This window comes from Triticum dicoccoides, chromosome 7B, assembly GCF_002162155.2.
Source record: "Triticum dicoccoides isolate Atlit2015 ecotype Zavitan chromosome 7B, WEW_v2.0, whole genome shotgun sequence".
In the NCBI taxonomy this organism is placed as follows: Eukaryota; Viridiplantae; Streptophyta; class Magnoliopsida; order Poales; family Poaceae; genus Triticum; species Triticum dicoccoides.
In genome coordinates, this window is record NC_041393.1 from 416,010,802 (window position 1) to 416,026,839 (window position 16,038).

A 16,038-nucleotide genomic window follows, 5' to 3' on the forward strand; every position below is an offset into this window, starting at 1 on the left:
GACATACACGCAATGTTTAAATTATTTTTTACCTTCTCATGTTTTTTTTGCTTCATATATGTGTTTTTTAAAATTATGTATCTGTTAACTTATATGTTAATCTTTAGTGCATTTATTTTTTATTTCTTGTTGAACTATATGGTTATGATTGATTTATTGTTTATGAATTTATGAAGCAAATGGACCCAATTGTATAAAAAATGAAATATAAAGTTGCATCTTTTATTTTTTACCGGTCTCAATTTAGTCAAAACTATGTAAAACGTGTTTCATCATTTTAAAAGGAAATTGTGTAACGTGATTCCCATCCAACCATGTTTTTTAGAAGAAATGTGCACGCGTTTTTTTCTTTTCTTTTGACTGGATGTACGCCGCTCCTTTTAGTTGTGCTAGCGTAAAAACACATTTCCTTTCTTCTTTGCCTTTGAAGGGTAGTTGAAAGTAACTGAAGCGGCCCGTCCATGGGTGATTTTGCCCAAAATCTCAGTGCCCTACGCGTCCATGGGGCGATGCCGTACCAAATCGCAAGGGGAAAAAGAAATAGATGTTGGTGCCCCAAATCCGAGTGCCCTGCCCGTCCATGGGGAGATGCTCTACCAAATCGTAAGTGTAGTTTCTCTAGCAGATTGATTTGTTTGCCCATCCATGGCCAAATCTTTGAGGAGGTGATCTTTGTGGCCATTTTTTGCCGAGGCCAGGACATGCGCTCCGGATCAGGCGTGGTTCACAAGCGATGCGGCATCTCACTTTTGGCTATGCAGTCCATTGGCGCTGGGACATTTAGATGTGGCGTTGGGTTCAGGGGCCATCTTCTGTGTGTTGTTCCTATCGTCTTAGGCTGCGGATGTGCTCACAGGTATGAATCCCTTTGTGCTCTCCCATTTGCCTCTTGCTTTGAACAATGTTCATCATAATTTCATTAACCAATTTTTTTTCTGAATGGAAGTACGCCTCTCCTTCTTAGTTTTTAGTACAGGGGGAAAACACAGTTCCTTCTTTCCTTCGTCCTTAAGGGAAAAAAGAAATGGAGGCCGTTGGCCCAAATTTGAGTGTCTTGCCCATCCATTGGGAGATGATGTACCCAATTAGTGAATATGGCGTATCAGATTAATTCGCTTGCCCATCCATGGCCAAAGCTTGGAGGATATCATGCTGGTGGCCATTTTTTGCCGAGACCTGGACATGTGGTGCGTATCAGGTGTCGCCCTCCTGCTGTCCGTACTTCTACCAAATATAAGTTATATTGCAACCATATAAGTTTTTGTGAAGTTGAATGATGTAGAAAACAGATAAGATTTTATCTTTCCATTGCGAAACAACTTTTTGTGTGAAATCAGAAATCATACCATAACTTTCTGTGCGGAGAAGTGCAATTATACTTGTTCTCTGAATTCTGCAGTAAAGAACACAGTAAAGCAAACATATGGATCTGCTTGAATAGAGTCTAACTAAACTTGGCAAGAGACCCTTGCATCTAATTATTGTTTGGCAGTAAAAAAAGGAGGTTTACATGCACTTTCACTGAGCTATGTAGCAAAACATGAGCTTAATGTGAGACATGTATTCGTGTAGCTGCACGTTAAGTTTTCAAGTTCAGTGATTTACGTTGTGTCTTAATTACCACGTAGAGGCAGTGCTATATGCTGAACACACACAATGTTATATGGTGCACACACAAATGCAATCTAATAAAATCTTATAAAATCTTGTCGTCTAATGAGATTTCTAAGAATCATGTTTATCAGAGTGGTTATTATTCTTAATTTGTAATAAGATTTTAAAACTTTTGGCCATGTGGAAAGTAGGCTACATGTACACACTCTCTATGCATGAAATAAGTGTATGGCAATAGTACTATGCATTGTCATGTTCTTATTTGTTGCTTACGAAATAATAAGAAATCCAATCTATAACATCTTTTTGTATACAGTGTTTCCGACCATATATCAAACATATGGATGTCACGCTTTTGAACCATACATTGTATTGTTTATAATCATTATTATTTGGCCCTCGTATGCATTTGTTTGAATAACAAAGAATTAGAAGCTCTCTTTGTATACTATATTCTTTGCACTATCTTCGCTTGGGCACTCATTGTCGTCGATCAGCACCTTTAATCCTTCTCTGTTTGTGACTCTTGATAATGCCACATATAGTTGTCCATGGCAGAAGACTTGCTTAGGCAAATATAGGCTCACCTTGTTTAGGGATTGACCTTGACTTTTATTTATCGTCATTGCAAAACAAACTGATAGAGGATATTGCCTTATTTTCAGCACGAAGGGCCACTTCGAGTCGCTTGGTGACATAATGATTTTAGGTATGTATACCTTGTCACCAACGTGTGTTCCTGTGATTATTTGTGCTTCAATGTACCTGTTTCCCAGCTATGTGATAGTCATTCTTGTGCCATTGCATAAACCTGCCGCTTGATTGATGTTTCGTAGGAGCATCACCGGCAAACCTACCTTCAGTTTAAGCTCGTGGTTTGGAATTCCTGGGAAGGTCATCTTGTTAAGGAACTCCGTTGGACACATATTCTCCATTGTGTTGTACTTCATTGTTGTCTTGCATATAGTGTCCAAGCTTAGGTATGTCACCTCTTCACCTTGTATTTGGCTCATTGTGTAGTCATTTATCTTCTCAACTGTTTCATTCCTTGGGCATAGTATTGCTCTTTCTTTGAGAAATTCACGATCACAATAGTTTTGTTGCAAGTTTGGGTACGTGCTTTTGACTATCTCTTCTTTGGGGTCTTCTCCTTTATGTAGAATTATGTCTTTAGGTATTCTTACCCAATCATCTCCATCATCGTTTGTTTTTTCCCATCGCCAATTTGTAATATCCATTCTGCAAATTCAGCCACATTTTGCCTTTGTATTGGATCTTCTGACAGGCACTTCAGCCGCATGTTTTCAGTTAGTCTAAATATTTCGAAGTGCTTCCATAGGTATGACCTTTTGATTGAGGCATTTACTATGTGCTCTCTCTTTCCCTTTGTTATCATTGGAAGTATTTGTCTGAAGTCGCCTCCTAGCACAACTGTCATACCACCAAACGGCCTTTCGTCACTATTTTGGTTTGTGAACCTTAGAATATCCCTAAGGCTTTTGTCTAGTGCCTCAAAGCAGTGTTTGTTTGTCATAGGAGCCTCGTCCCACAGTATCAGTGAGGTCTTCTTTACCAGTTCAGCCAAATGTGAGCCTTGTTTTATTTCACATGTTGATTCTTCTGTGATATTTATTGGAATGTGGAATCTTGAGTGCGCTGTTCTTTCACCTTGGAGCAGCAAAGCTGCAATGCCAGATGATGCTACCGCAAGCACTATCTTTCCCTCTGATCGTAGCTTCGTTGTAATTGCTTTCCATAGATAGGTTTTCCCTGTGCCACCATAGCCTTCTACAAATATCTATTTTCCATGTCCTCTCTCAGCTGATTCCATTATTGCATCAAAAGCCATTTTCTGGTCGTGGTTAAGATTGTTTATTATTATTTGGTGCTCACTCTTTAGTGCCTCCATGTCATAGCTAAGTTCTTCGTTTATCATCCTGTTTCCAAGTTGTTCAAGTTTTGTAGCATTTGGTAGTTCTATGTCTGGATAGTCCTTTAGTGTCTTTCCTGCTTGCCTCATTAGTTTCTCTATCTCAATCAAAGCATATGCTTTTTTCTGTGAATCAGTAAGCTGCAGCGTAGGAAAGTTTAGGATAATTCTTCTTTTGTACTGGATATCTTCAGACAGTGCCTCCCATGTTGAATCCCACAACATCTTTGGGCTGGTCACCTCACAATGGCATAAAATTGTGGTGAATAGTTGTCGTAACTGTGTCCCTGATCCCCAGCTTGATGCTTCATTGATGCATTCAATCCACTCACCATCGTCATCAAGAAATCCAAGCGCTTGGCATGCTGATTTGTATGTTGGGTGAACAACTCCATTAACTGTTCTAATATCCTCAAATGATGTGCATCCTTTCTTGGTGTTTAGAAGCATTCTCATATAATACCGGTCGCCACTTGCAGGGTGTGCATAGTAGATTCTTCCAATCGCAAAGCCCCTTTTCCGCTCCTCCCAAGTTTTGCTTTCACTTTTCCATACAAATTTTGATGGGAATACTGCATAGGTTAATTCTTTTCCCACCTCATGTATTTTGTTTGCCTCCATCCACTCAGTGAACTTTGTACTTGTGGATCCTGGTCTTCTTACTATCTTCTCGATGTCAGTCGAGTCCGGAAAAATGACTTGTTGCTCATTTTCAATGTGGAATGGCAGTCTCTCGACGGGTGGATCGCGATGGTGAAGATCAAACTGGAATATCCGCCAGCATGCTTCGGTTGTTGATATGTATCTCATCTCTAGGTATTTCCTGATTTCATCATAATCGTTTGCCGCATCCCTTTCCTTTAGTAAGGCTGTTACTTGGTCGTCGTCTTTATGGATGTACTTAAATAGGTACTTAATTGACCTGGACCTGTTGCACCACTCGACATTTATGTGAGCTTGGAATTTGACCAAAAGGTTTCTGTTGTATGGCATGACAAATATGTTGTCGAGCATTGCTCCTCCCTTTTTAATCTTCCTTCCATTGTCTCGCCTTCTATATACTGGAAAGCCATCCTCATCGATTGTGCTATCGACATTGTATCCTTTTGGGAAGTGTTTACTACATCTGTTCTCCATCATGCATGGCGATTTTGTATTTGCCTCTCCGCAAGGCCCGTGCATCATGAAATTCTCAACAGCTGCATATCCATCCGGATCGACATCTTTGTCTGGGATCTCCACACTGATTATTTGGTCAATTTCTGATGGTCCTTTGCACTTGTAATTATCTTTGAGGAATACCAGTATGTGCGCATGCGGGAGTCCCCTCTTCTGGAACTCTATCGCGTAGATAACTGCATTGATTGAATACATAGTTTGGTTTTGTTACATTTCAGAAGCATTTTATTAAATAGACAAAGGCTATAGTGTGCTAAAACTATTAAAAATTTAGATGCTATTAGTTGCGATGAGTAGTCGACTGATCTTACTTGCTATCGTTTCTCCAAAGTGTTTCTTCACAAGATGTCTCTCATCAACTCCTTCAGTTTTATCATGAATACTCGATCAACAATATCTGGCCGGTCGGCTGGATTTAAGCCTCCTCCTGCTTCATCTAGCATGTATTGGATCTCGGGCCACTTTGCATTGCATGTGAATGTTATAAACAGGTCTGGATATCCAGCCCAACGGCATATTGCAAAAGCGTCTTGCAAGTTCTGTGCCTTGTATCTTCTGCCTCCTGTAAAAGATGAAGGTACAATTATCCTCTTTCCAACCTGCTCTGTTCTGGTGTCCTCTCGCTCAATCGCGTCTTGCAGTCCACTATAAAGTTTAGTTCGTAACTTCCCTTGATTATTCCTGACCCAGTTTAGTCTGTTTTGCTCAATGCATGTGTAAACATCTACCCAAAATTGCAGCGATAGATGTCTAGACGTTAGCAGTGACATTCCTTGGTCAGGTCTTTGCTGTAGGTAGTATGCGTAGTAGTCCAGCATAGTTACATATTTCCTGCTTTTGTCACCTTCTTTTCTTCGCTTGTAAGGTATTTCAAGCTTGAAGCCGTCTTCTCCGTATGGAAACAACATCAGGTATTGCATCGACATGAACTTTGGATGGATTTCTGATATTCTGTGAGGTTCCATATTTTTGTACTCGACAACGTTGTCTCGTCCTTCGCTCTCTCCAGTTGGATCTCTTACAACCAATGCTGCAACTTCCTATGCAGATGGAAGGTTGTGTGTTCCGTTCCTTTTCCCAAGTATCCGAAGTGTGTAATCGTGGTAGTCTTCTTCTTTGAATCTATCTCTTGCCATTCTAAAAGATTTCACGAGGATGTTGTTCTCATCAAGCATATTTTGTAGTTTTTCGACAATGGCAGTGTTCACCGTTGATTTTTTATCATTGCATCTTGAAGCATCTATCCTGTTTTGAACCTCATTTTCTTTCTGATAGATGTATAGCTGGGCGAATCGAGGTTTGTTACCTTCTTCAGGTAGTAGACTTCCGATATGGTGGTAGTTCTGGCCATGCAGTCTAAAAACATATGGTCCTTTGCCTTCGTTTATTTCTTTGTCAACAGCTCCTCCCATTGATGTGAATGAGAACATTGAGTTGTATGACCTGATGTTTTCTTTGAAGTTTGTTGCATCACTTCCTTCACCTGTTAATAGTCCTGCGAGGTAAGGTGGAGGATATGCTATCTTTGGTAGGTCAATCTTACCTTGTTTACAGCAAATTCCGAAAGAAGGTTTTTTGGTTCCTTTATGAGAATTTAATCTTTCCTCACACCATAGTATTGCATTGAAATGTTCGCATCTATATGTTGGCTTTCCAAAGTTCCATATCGTGCTATCATAACTTCTGGACGTAGTGCTGCTGCTTGTTTCTATGATGTTGCTTTGAAGGTCATTGTCCCTCCCATTTCTCCTTGAACGCTTGACATCTCTTATTTCATTGATTTGTTCCTTTCTCTTCCGTGAAGCATCTTCTTCTATTTTATTGGTTGTTTCCTGTGTATTCCTGCATCTCTTACTCCTTTTTTCTTGTAGTTGTTGTTTCCTCCTGATAATAGCTTCTTTAGCTTCTTTTGCAAGTGGGCCTGCTGATTTTGACGTATACTGTCCCTTCATTTCTGCATTTGATATTCTTTTAGCAATATAGTATCAAATATTTGAAAGGTACTTTATGCACAATGTCATAAACAAAACAATGTATGCACTAAATAAGAGATGCTGGCTGCATGTAGAAACAACCTATAATTCTTATCAATCATGCTTTTCAGGATTGTTGTGTTGCGTGGTTCGAGCTGCAGCGTATGGCATTATTGGTGTGACAGTGTGGTTGTTTCTCAGTGCACGACAATTGCTCCATGGGAATTACTACGGCGAAGTACTCTCAAAGTCATTTTTAGCACTACACGTAAAATTATTTGGTTTTGTAATATTTACAAAGGGAAATCTTTCAAATGTATATTTTAGAGAAGTACAAAAAATTAGTCATTACATGAAGATATAAAAAGGTGAATGATATACCTGATAGTGTCTTCTTGCCTTGGTTTTTAAAATTTGTAAAGCTTCACACGCTTCTACTAATAAATTATTGTCACAATTGTATCTTTGCTGCAAAGCAAATCCTGTACTGATCCTGGAAAGTATTTCGTATGATGTACAAAATTATTAGAGCATATCTTTCTATTGCTGCCATGATTTTATCAGTCTGTATGTCACTTTTAGTTCATCACAGAAGCTAGTACTGTTTTCTAAAAGAAAATAGAGCTTATGTGAAGAGCCAAGGCATGACGTGTGAGAATAGCTTATTTGAGTCAGTATTATATGCCTAAGTGTAAAACAATGTAATAATGAATAAAAAATTCATGAGGTTGCTTTGAATTGCTGATAGTGGTAGTTTTGCACGTACCGTCTGATCTGAAGTCTGGCAAGTCTGATTCGCGTGCAAGTTCTTCCAGCAATTCAATCTAGGTCGATTCTAACTAATCTTGTTTAGTTTTAGACGGATCGATGATCCAAAGGTCTAGATGATAGGATCCGTTGGTTAATCAAAGTGTATGTTCAGCTATATAAGGGTAGCACACCAACATGTGCTCGGATCAGCCTATTCGATACGGAGTAGGAACCGAGTTCATAACGATTACGGTATACTATAGTTTTTTTGGGGAAAAGTATACTGTAGATAGATAAATTCCAAGCCCAACTTTACATGCCCCACGTATGAAGCCTATTCAGGCCAAGCAGTTTTGACAACACCACGTATAAACAACCCGTACAGGTTATCTTCATCTACTTACAACTCCCCTCCTTTATATATACAAATAAAAAAACTCTCAGCTCAGTCGTTCCCCTCCAGTATCCTTATCCATCCGCACGCACCACTTCTTCCATTAGCCGGCTGATTAAGATCTTGCTGCTTGCCATCACCAAATTGATTCTCAAACCATCACGGCTGATTCATTCCTTCCCATTTCTCTTCGTGTAGGTACTGGCACAGTTTGCCGTTGAGCAGAGTGCGCGGACGCATCCGTCGCATTCTCAAGGATGTGGATTCTCGACGACCTCGTGGAGTTCGGCAGAGCGTTCTCAAGGGTTTCGGCCAAGATGATGACCTCTTCTTGGCGTACGGCTAGAGGTCCATGGCAGAGGTGTTGTAGTTTGGCCCAGTGTTGTAGTTTGGCCCAGTGGAGGAGGCTGCGAGGGAAATCACCGAGTCATGTACTGAGTGAGTTATTAGATCTGACATCTAGAGAATACAAATAGCAGCCGACGACCATGAGATGCTGGCCTTCTCATTGTTCTTGCTGTCAGGCTACCACTAACTGTAAGTGCCAACCGAGGATTATTTCTTATACTTTATCCATAGTAGTATTGTACTCCATAGTATTTTTAATTTGTTATTTGCAAGAAATGATGCCTTTTCCCTTAAAAAGGGCCTTATGAAGAGAAAGTTTGTTCACCTTGGATATTAATTTTGTTATAGGTTTGTTGAGCAGCTCACTTGTGCTAGCAAGACGCCATGGATTTTCTTATAACAAATCCTGCTATTAAGTTACAGATGAAGCAAGGTATGTTCCTCTCTGTTGTTCTGGCGAAGTATAGTTTCTTCAAATTAGCCCTAATTATCTTGATAAGCTACCGATCCACTAATTATCTTGATAACATCCTTTTTCTCCTGGCCTTCGATTTCGGTACTTCATCTTCATTTTCAACCATTGTATTTTTGGCTTCTGCTTTAACATGTTCCTTGTTCCCGCAAACACCTTTTCCCTTTTGTTGAGGCATATTGGTCTCAATGCATTCATCCTCTGACTCGTCTGATATTACAACAAATCTCAGTCTCCTTTTAGTGCCACTGCGGAGCTCACGTGATGACGATGATATTTTGTCTTGACGCTTATCTTTGTTTAATGTAGTCCCAGTGCTGTCATGTGGCTCCTCTTTCACAGGCACCTGTTCACATGAAAGTTTGCCAGATGAAACTTTATTATTCTGTGACTGCAAACATATACATTTTGAAAATTAGACACACCTCTAAAATCTGAAGTGCGTATATAGTTAAAAAAATCAATCACCTTTGTATCTGGCATGTTTTGCTTCTTCATTAACACGGTGTCCACCTCATCATCCATCAATTCCTGCAAAACATATATAAGATGGATTAGTTAAGGAAGTTCTAAGATGGTAAAAAGTTAATGTAGCTTTACCTCCTCGGCTTTATTGTCCAAATAGAGCATCTCAAGCCTATCATCGGGCACAAATGTTCTTTTTACTGCATAGTTTTGTGTGCCAAATGTGAGATTATTATCATTGAGCTTGAATCTAAATATAAGTCTTCTTCCACATAATTGTTGAATAATCTTTGGCACTTCTTCTGATTTCCCATCTTGTGTGTCCAACAACTTAGATGCAGATGTATTAAGCAATCTTGCAGCCTCCTCGTCAAATAAAGTGCAACTTGTAGTAGATGTATGGTCACTAATTTGGAGTCGAACACGATACCTAACATACGATTCGTGTTAGTAGGGAGTAAATATAATATAACAGTTCTTGTTCATATTTTAGTAATATAATATGCTTACCGAGGTGTGACCTTTTCTGGATATATACCACAACTCTTGCAATAATAATTTTCGGTTTCCTTGGTAGCCAATTTGTGGCACTTGTCACATGACATGTACCACCATTGAATATTTTCTTGCAAACGATCTACTGTAGCTATTGCTGTGAATACAAAATCCTGAAAAAATAGTGTTAGCATTTGAGTGGTGTGTGGGATTAAGAGGCATAAATAAGCACAGTGTGGTTTCATTGTAACCAATATTAAATGAATTGTCCATGCCGGTCTTATCTCGTATCACAGAGATTGATAGTATCATTTATTGGAATTCTGATGCATTACCTGGTCTGACTTGTTTCCGTGCCTCATTGTAGTAAGTTCTTGTAATGTTATCCTCTTATAAAACATCTGTTCTTCTAGTGTTCCTTGATTACTTCTATCTATACTGATCATTTTTGGTAAGGTTTTTTCTGTTGAGTCCCTGCACATGTATGAAGTAGATAAGAATATAAAATCTTGAATCAACCTGACTCACTAATTATGAGTGAAAAAATAAACTGGAGGTGTTTTATACCTATCAAGAAGTTCTTGTGTTTCTGGTATATCCAGATCAATATATATTCTTGTGGCACTCGTTGACTTTAGGCACAAACCTATTTAATCAATCAATTAGAATTTGTAAATGATAAGAATAGCATGTAAGATCTATGCACTTACCATTGAATCTCTGCACCATCGTTGATGTGATAATAAGGATAGTTTGGCTGCCGATTACATCCTCGGTCAGAAAATAAGCAAACTTTCCCCATAGCGTGATTCTGATTTTATCACCCCTAAAGAATTTAATCTGAGAAGTTAGTGCTAACCACATGGGGGAAGTTTAGTTAAATTTGAGACATGCATATGCATATACACTTACTCTGGCATTAGGATTTCAATCTCACGGATATATGAAGGTTGTGGGTTCCTTTTTGTTATTCTTGTCTCCACTGGCTTCATTTGAGTTAGTAGTCCAATGACATCTGCATATTTGGAGATTAGTGATATAAAAATTAGAAATATCAATTATTTGGAGGTCATAATTACAACTACAAACATACCTGAGCATTGTTCTTTTTTGGCCCTTTCTTCTAGTGTGTCCATGGTAGCAAACTCGAAGCAATAATCTGGGAGAACTTTCGAAGATCCTTTTATTTCCTTTACCTTTGTATTGTATGCAAAAAATATTTTAATTTCATTGCTCACTGGCCTATATTTCGTGGATTCCACGACCTTAAAATTGCTGAATGCATAAATAGATTTTTCATTGATCTTTGATCTAAATGTGTCTATAAGATTCTTCCAGATAGTAGCAGGGATTGTTTGACCCTGTTAAAAGAATCAAATATGGTTAGTAATTTGCTTCATATGACAAAAAAATTATAATTTAATATATTAGAAAACAAACCTGCTCATTCATCAGTATCATATCTATGCTAATAAGCTCATCGGTCATAGGATTCACTGAATCCCAAATTCTCATTACTTTCACTTGAATATTCCAATTCTGTCCTCTTGTAGTTAAGTCGCTCAACTTCTTGTATGCCATGTTCTTATGTCTTAAAAATTAACAAGGAACAGTTTATCAATTTATATAGTATTTATGAAGATTCTGCACATAAAAAGTAAGCTTGTGAAATAACAATTACCAAATCTGATGAATCAGGTCAGAAGTGATTTTGCGCCAATTCTTCCAACGTCGCTTTATCGGGTGTCGAGTGTGCTTACGCGTGAATTTGTGGGGCGTCGAGTGAAGCGGCTGGACGTGGCTTTTCGTCTGGACGTTGAGTTGCGTGTGGCGTGTTCAAGTCGCCGTGGTCGTTGGCTTGTAATTGTTTGATGGGTACTTTTGCAGCCATGTGTACTTATTTATATATGGGTTTAGGTGTCTTGGTTTGTGGTGGCTGGGACCGGCTGGAAATCAGATGCCTACACCGTGTGCTAATCAAACTTGTTTTGTTTGTTTGTATTCGTTCCTGGAACTTTCCTCATGTGAGGGAGTTGTCCTTATACGTTTAATATTAGGTTCCTTATATCTTTTAGGTTTGACTAATATTTTTTTCCTTACCATTGACCCATCGATGGGAAGTTCTTTTTGTACGGGCTAGTTGTAGACGCGTGCTTTGGAACCTATGTGGACTACTTCTACGTGACATTTTCTACTATTTTGTAGATGTATTATATTCTTACGTAACGCTTGCATCTTTCAATCTCAGCCGTTAATACATAAAATTAAGGATCAAGATAATTTAATCTATGTGGACGCACATGGTGGCTTGTTTGCCTATCGTTTTAATATGCTTTCGAGATTGGACGCTTGAGTGATTATATGGCTAGAGTTAAAGGTGAACTTAAACTCATTAGCAAATATGCTTCAATGGTCACCACTCAAGCTGAGTAAGTACTTAAAGCTCAAAGTGATTTGCTTGATGAATTAAATATTAAAAATGATTTTGCTGTTAGAGTGGCTACTAGAACTTGTATCCTGAAGGCATGGTCACCACTCAAGCTGAGTAAGTACTTAAAGCTCAAAGTGATTTGCTTGATGAATTAAATATTAAAAATGATTTTGCTGTTAGAGTGGCTACTAGAACTTGTATCCTGAAGGCCACCCTAAGAGAATTGAGCAAGATTCTCAGAGAAATAATGTAGATGCACCTAGTCCTTCTAAAAAGAAGAAAAAGAAAAACGATAGGACTTTGCATGCTTCTAGTGAACCTGTTGTGGACACATCCGAGAATCCCAATAATATTTCTATTTCTGATGCTGAAACACAATCAGGTGATGAACATGAACCTAGTGATAGTGTTAATGAAAATGTTCATGTTGATGCTCAACCTAGCAATAATAATGATGTAGAGATTGAACCGGCTGTTGATCTTGATAACCCACAATCAAAGAATCAACGTTATGATAAAAGAGATTTTGTTTCTAGGAAATACGATAAAGAAAGAGAACCATGGGTTCAGAAACCCATGCCTTTTCCTCCTAAACAATCCAAGCCAAAGGATGATGAGGATTTTGAGCGCTTTGCTGAAATGATTAGACCTATCTTCTTACGTATGCGCTTAACTGATATGCTTAAAGTAAACCCTTATGCTAAGTACATGAAGGATATAATTACAAATAAAAGAAACTTGGAGATCCAGGGGGTACCAACTATACGATACTCCATTAAAAGAAACTATGTTAAAACTGCTGTCGGTGTCAAAACCGGCGGATCTCGGGTAGGGGGTCCCGAACTGTGCATCTAGGCGGATTGTAACAGGAGATAAGGGACACGATGTTTTTACCTAGGTTCGGGCCCTCTCGATGGAGGTAAAACCCTACTCCTGCTTGATTGATATTGATGATATGGGTAGTACAAGAGTGGATCTACCATGAGATCAAGGAGGCTAAACCCTAGAAGCTAGCCTATGGTATGATTGTTGTAATGGTTGTTCGTCCTACAGACTAAAACCCTCCAGTTTATATAGACACCGGAGAGGGCTAGGGTTACACAGAGTCGGTTACAATGGTAGGAGATCTACATATCCGTATTGCCAAGCTTGCCTTCCACGCCAAGGAAAGTCCCATCCGGACACGGGATGGAGTCTTCAATCTTGTATCTTCATAGTCTTGGAGTCCGGCCGACGATGATAGTCCGACTATCCGGACACCCCCTAGTCCAGGACTCCCTCAGTAGCCCCTGAACCAGGCTTCAATGACGATGAGTCCGGCGAGCATATTGTCTTCGGCATTGCAAGGCGGGTTCCTCCTCTGAATAATTCGTAGAAGATTGTGAACACTAGGATAGTGTCCGGCTCTGCAAAAATAAATTCCACATACCACCGTAGAGAGAATAATATGTACACAAGTTCAATCTGCTGACGTATTTTGTGGCGTGACATCACACCACTACCAAGCCTTTACTTGAATCGTTTTACTGTACCACCTCAGTGCGTTTAGCGAAGCAGTTTCCTTGGCACGTCTTGTCGAAGCAGAGATCGTGTTCCCCTTATTCCGGGATTCCCATCAATACGGACGTGGGTAACCCAACCGTGCCCGTTGCCACGCCCCCTCTATCGAAGGTGAGTCCCAAACGGTCACGGGGACGGCTCTTGGTATTCTCCCTCTTTATAATGAGACCAAGGCTCGTTTCTTTTCTTCAATCCTCAATCGAATATGCCCCTCGCCCCGAGTTCCAACACCCAGAGCCCCAGATTCGAGCGCTTCGGACCTTCAACAATGTCTGGCTCCGACCTACAGGGCCGGTGGATGCCCTCCTCTGTCATGGAAGAGGACGTGCTAAAGCTGAGAGAAGCCAGGTACCTGACCTGCAAGATTTCGCATAGGTTGCCCGCCAAAGGGCAAGTCATTCCTACTCCCGAGCCCGGCGAGAGCGTCGTGTTTGTGTCCCACCTCCGTCGGGGTTTAGGCTTCCCGATGGATCATTTTGTGAGAGGACTCATGTTTTACTATGGGTTGGAATTCCATGACCTGGCTCCGGAGTCCATCCTCCACATCTCATCATTCATTGTCGTCTGCGAGCCTTCCTCGGCACTACTCCTCACTTCGGTTTGTGGCTCAAAACCTTCAACGTGTAGCCGAAGATGATCGAGGGGCGTCAAGCAGAGTGCGGCGGGGCGGTTGTAAGCAGGAGGGCCGATGCTCCATGGCCCGAGGGCTCTTTCCAGGAGGAGCTCGGCTTGTGGCAACAGGAGTGGTTCTATACTACCGCTCCCAGGGGCAGCAGGCAGAAGCCGCTGCCCATCTTTCGCTCGGGCCCTCCACAGCGGCTGATGTCATGGGTCAACCAAGGGCTCAACTGGGGGCCGTCAAAGGACGCACCCCTATTGCAGGGCCAGATTCGAGACCTCCAAGAGAAGGAGATCAATCTGGTCGTAGTGATGCAGGTTATGCTGATTCGGCATCTTCTGCCCTGCAAACGTCGCCCCCTCCGCCTGTGGGAATTCAATCCAGAGGGGCCACGAGCTCTCCAACAATTCATGGGTACGACACCCGTGGAGATGTATAAATTGTTCTTCGGATCACAAGAAGTGTGTCCGGAATTGACCGAGGATGCCGGCCTAAGCTGCAATCGCCCGGATGCTCAAGTAAGTAGCCCTGTGTCCGGACACACCGTTTGTTTGCGTCTTCTTGAATTTGCCCTTTAACCAATCGTCCCTTGAATAGGAGTGGATAACGCAAGCGAAATTGATACGGTGTCCGTCCCCCCTCCCGGAGACCGTGCCGGATCCCGTGCTGGTCAGGATGCTGGAGGTTGCGCCTTCAAAGGAAGGCGAAGGGGAAAACAGAGAAACTACCGCCTCTACCAAGGAGGCTTTTGAGAAAGGGGGGATCGAGAATCCCTCCTTCCAAGGGGAGAAGAGGACCGCTTCCGAAAACCCGGAGGCCAAGGACTCGAAGCGGGGGAAGAGATCTTCACCAGAGGGTCCAGCGTCTGGGGAGGCCCCGGCCGCACTATCTCCCCTAAGGAATCAGCCCTCCAGCGAGTCGTAAGTAGAAAAAGGGGAGTTTTGTAATAAGGGACATCCCTATTTTTGCTTCCGAGGATAACCGAAGTTTTTACCTTGTAGTTCGGATCTCCGTCCTTCTCAGATGAGCTCGTCTTCGGGGGACCTTCGTCCGGAGATGATGGAGAGCGAGACGCCTCCATCTGCCGCACCGTCATGTGGGGCGGACGACCCTGAGGTGTCATCACGGAGGGTATCCCCGAGTCCGGCAGGGCTGGAGAGTTCGGCACCAACTGGTGTACGGCTGGGGGAGCTGAAGGATCTGCTTGAGAGGGCGTCTATATCAGAAGGTCACCGTACATGGATGAGTATGGTGATTGGAAGAATTTCATCCGCCGAAGGCGGGTTGCATGATGCCGTCAGAAGTTTGCTGGCGGGGTTTGAGGTACGTAAAAATGACATACCTTTTGACAGTTTTGCACATAAAGCGTGCCCTGTATAGATAGTAGCCCCTGAGACTCGGTATGTTGTCGAAAGCGACAGCGTGCCGAGGATCATAATCTCGGGTATTCATTCTCGCCTTTCCTACATAGGTGGCGGATAGTCCGGTGGCCAGTCGGACTGATGGAGTTGCTGAACTAAAGCGGCAACTCGACGTTGCAGATACGGACATCGCGCTGGTCAATAAACGACTTGACGAGTCGCAAGGTAGGTTATTTCTTTGTGGTCACCTAGTAAGGGAGCTGAAGCTCACTCCTTACAACATGTGTGCTTAATGAAGATGGTGCTGCTGCTGTGGAGGACCTTCGAGCAAAGCTTGCTCAAGCCAAGGAGCAGGCCAGAAGGAGTGATGCGGCTGCCTCGAAGGCGGCCGAAGAGCTAGAAGCCGAAAGGGCTGCTCACTGCCGAAGCAGGGAGGAGATGGCCAAA

General features: G+C 41.6%; 2 long non-coding RNA genes across 5 annotated transcripts; both read left to right on the forward strand.

Moving 5' to 3' along the window:
• Nucleotides 1-400: 400 nt before the first annotated feature.
• On the forward strand, nucleotides 401-7,186 carry LOC119335166. Of its 4 annotated transcripts, XR_005161702.1 has the most exons (7): nucleotides 401-603; nucleotides 699-856; nucleotides 965-1,187; nucleotides 2,280-2,323; nucleotides 2,451-2,594; nucleotides 4,274-4,360; nucleotides 6,828-7,186. It is a non-coding gene; the product is annotated as an uncharacterized LOC119335166 (long non-coding RNA). The 4 variants fall into 4 exon arrangements; XR_005161701.1 differs by having other exon boundaries at nucleotides 947-1,187; nucleotides 4,274-7,186; XR_005161699.1 differs by having other exon boundaries at nucleotides 4,274-7,186.
• Nucleotides 7,187-8,220: 1,034 nt separating this feature from the next.
• LOC119341639 lies at nucleotides 8,221-11,593 on the forward strand. Its single transcript, XR_005165202.1, has 3 exons — nucleotides 8,221-8,377; nucleotides 8,537-8,621; nucleotides 11,319-11,593. It is a non-coding gene; the product is annotated as an uncharacterized LOC119341639 (long non-coding RNA).
• The last annotated feature ends 4,445 nt before the right edge of the window (nucleotides 11,594-16,038 follow it).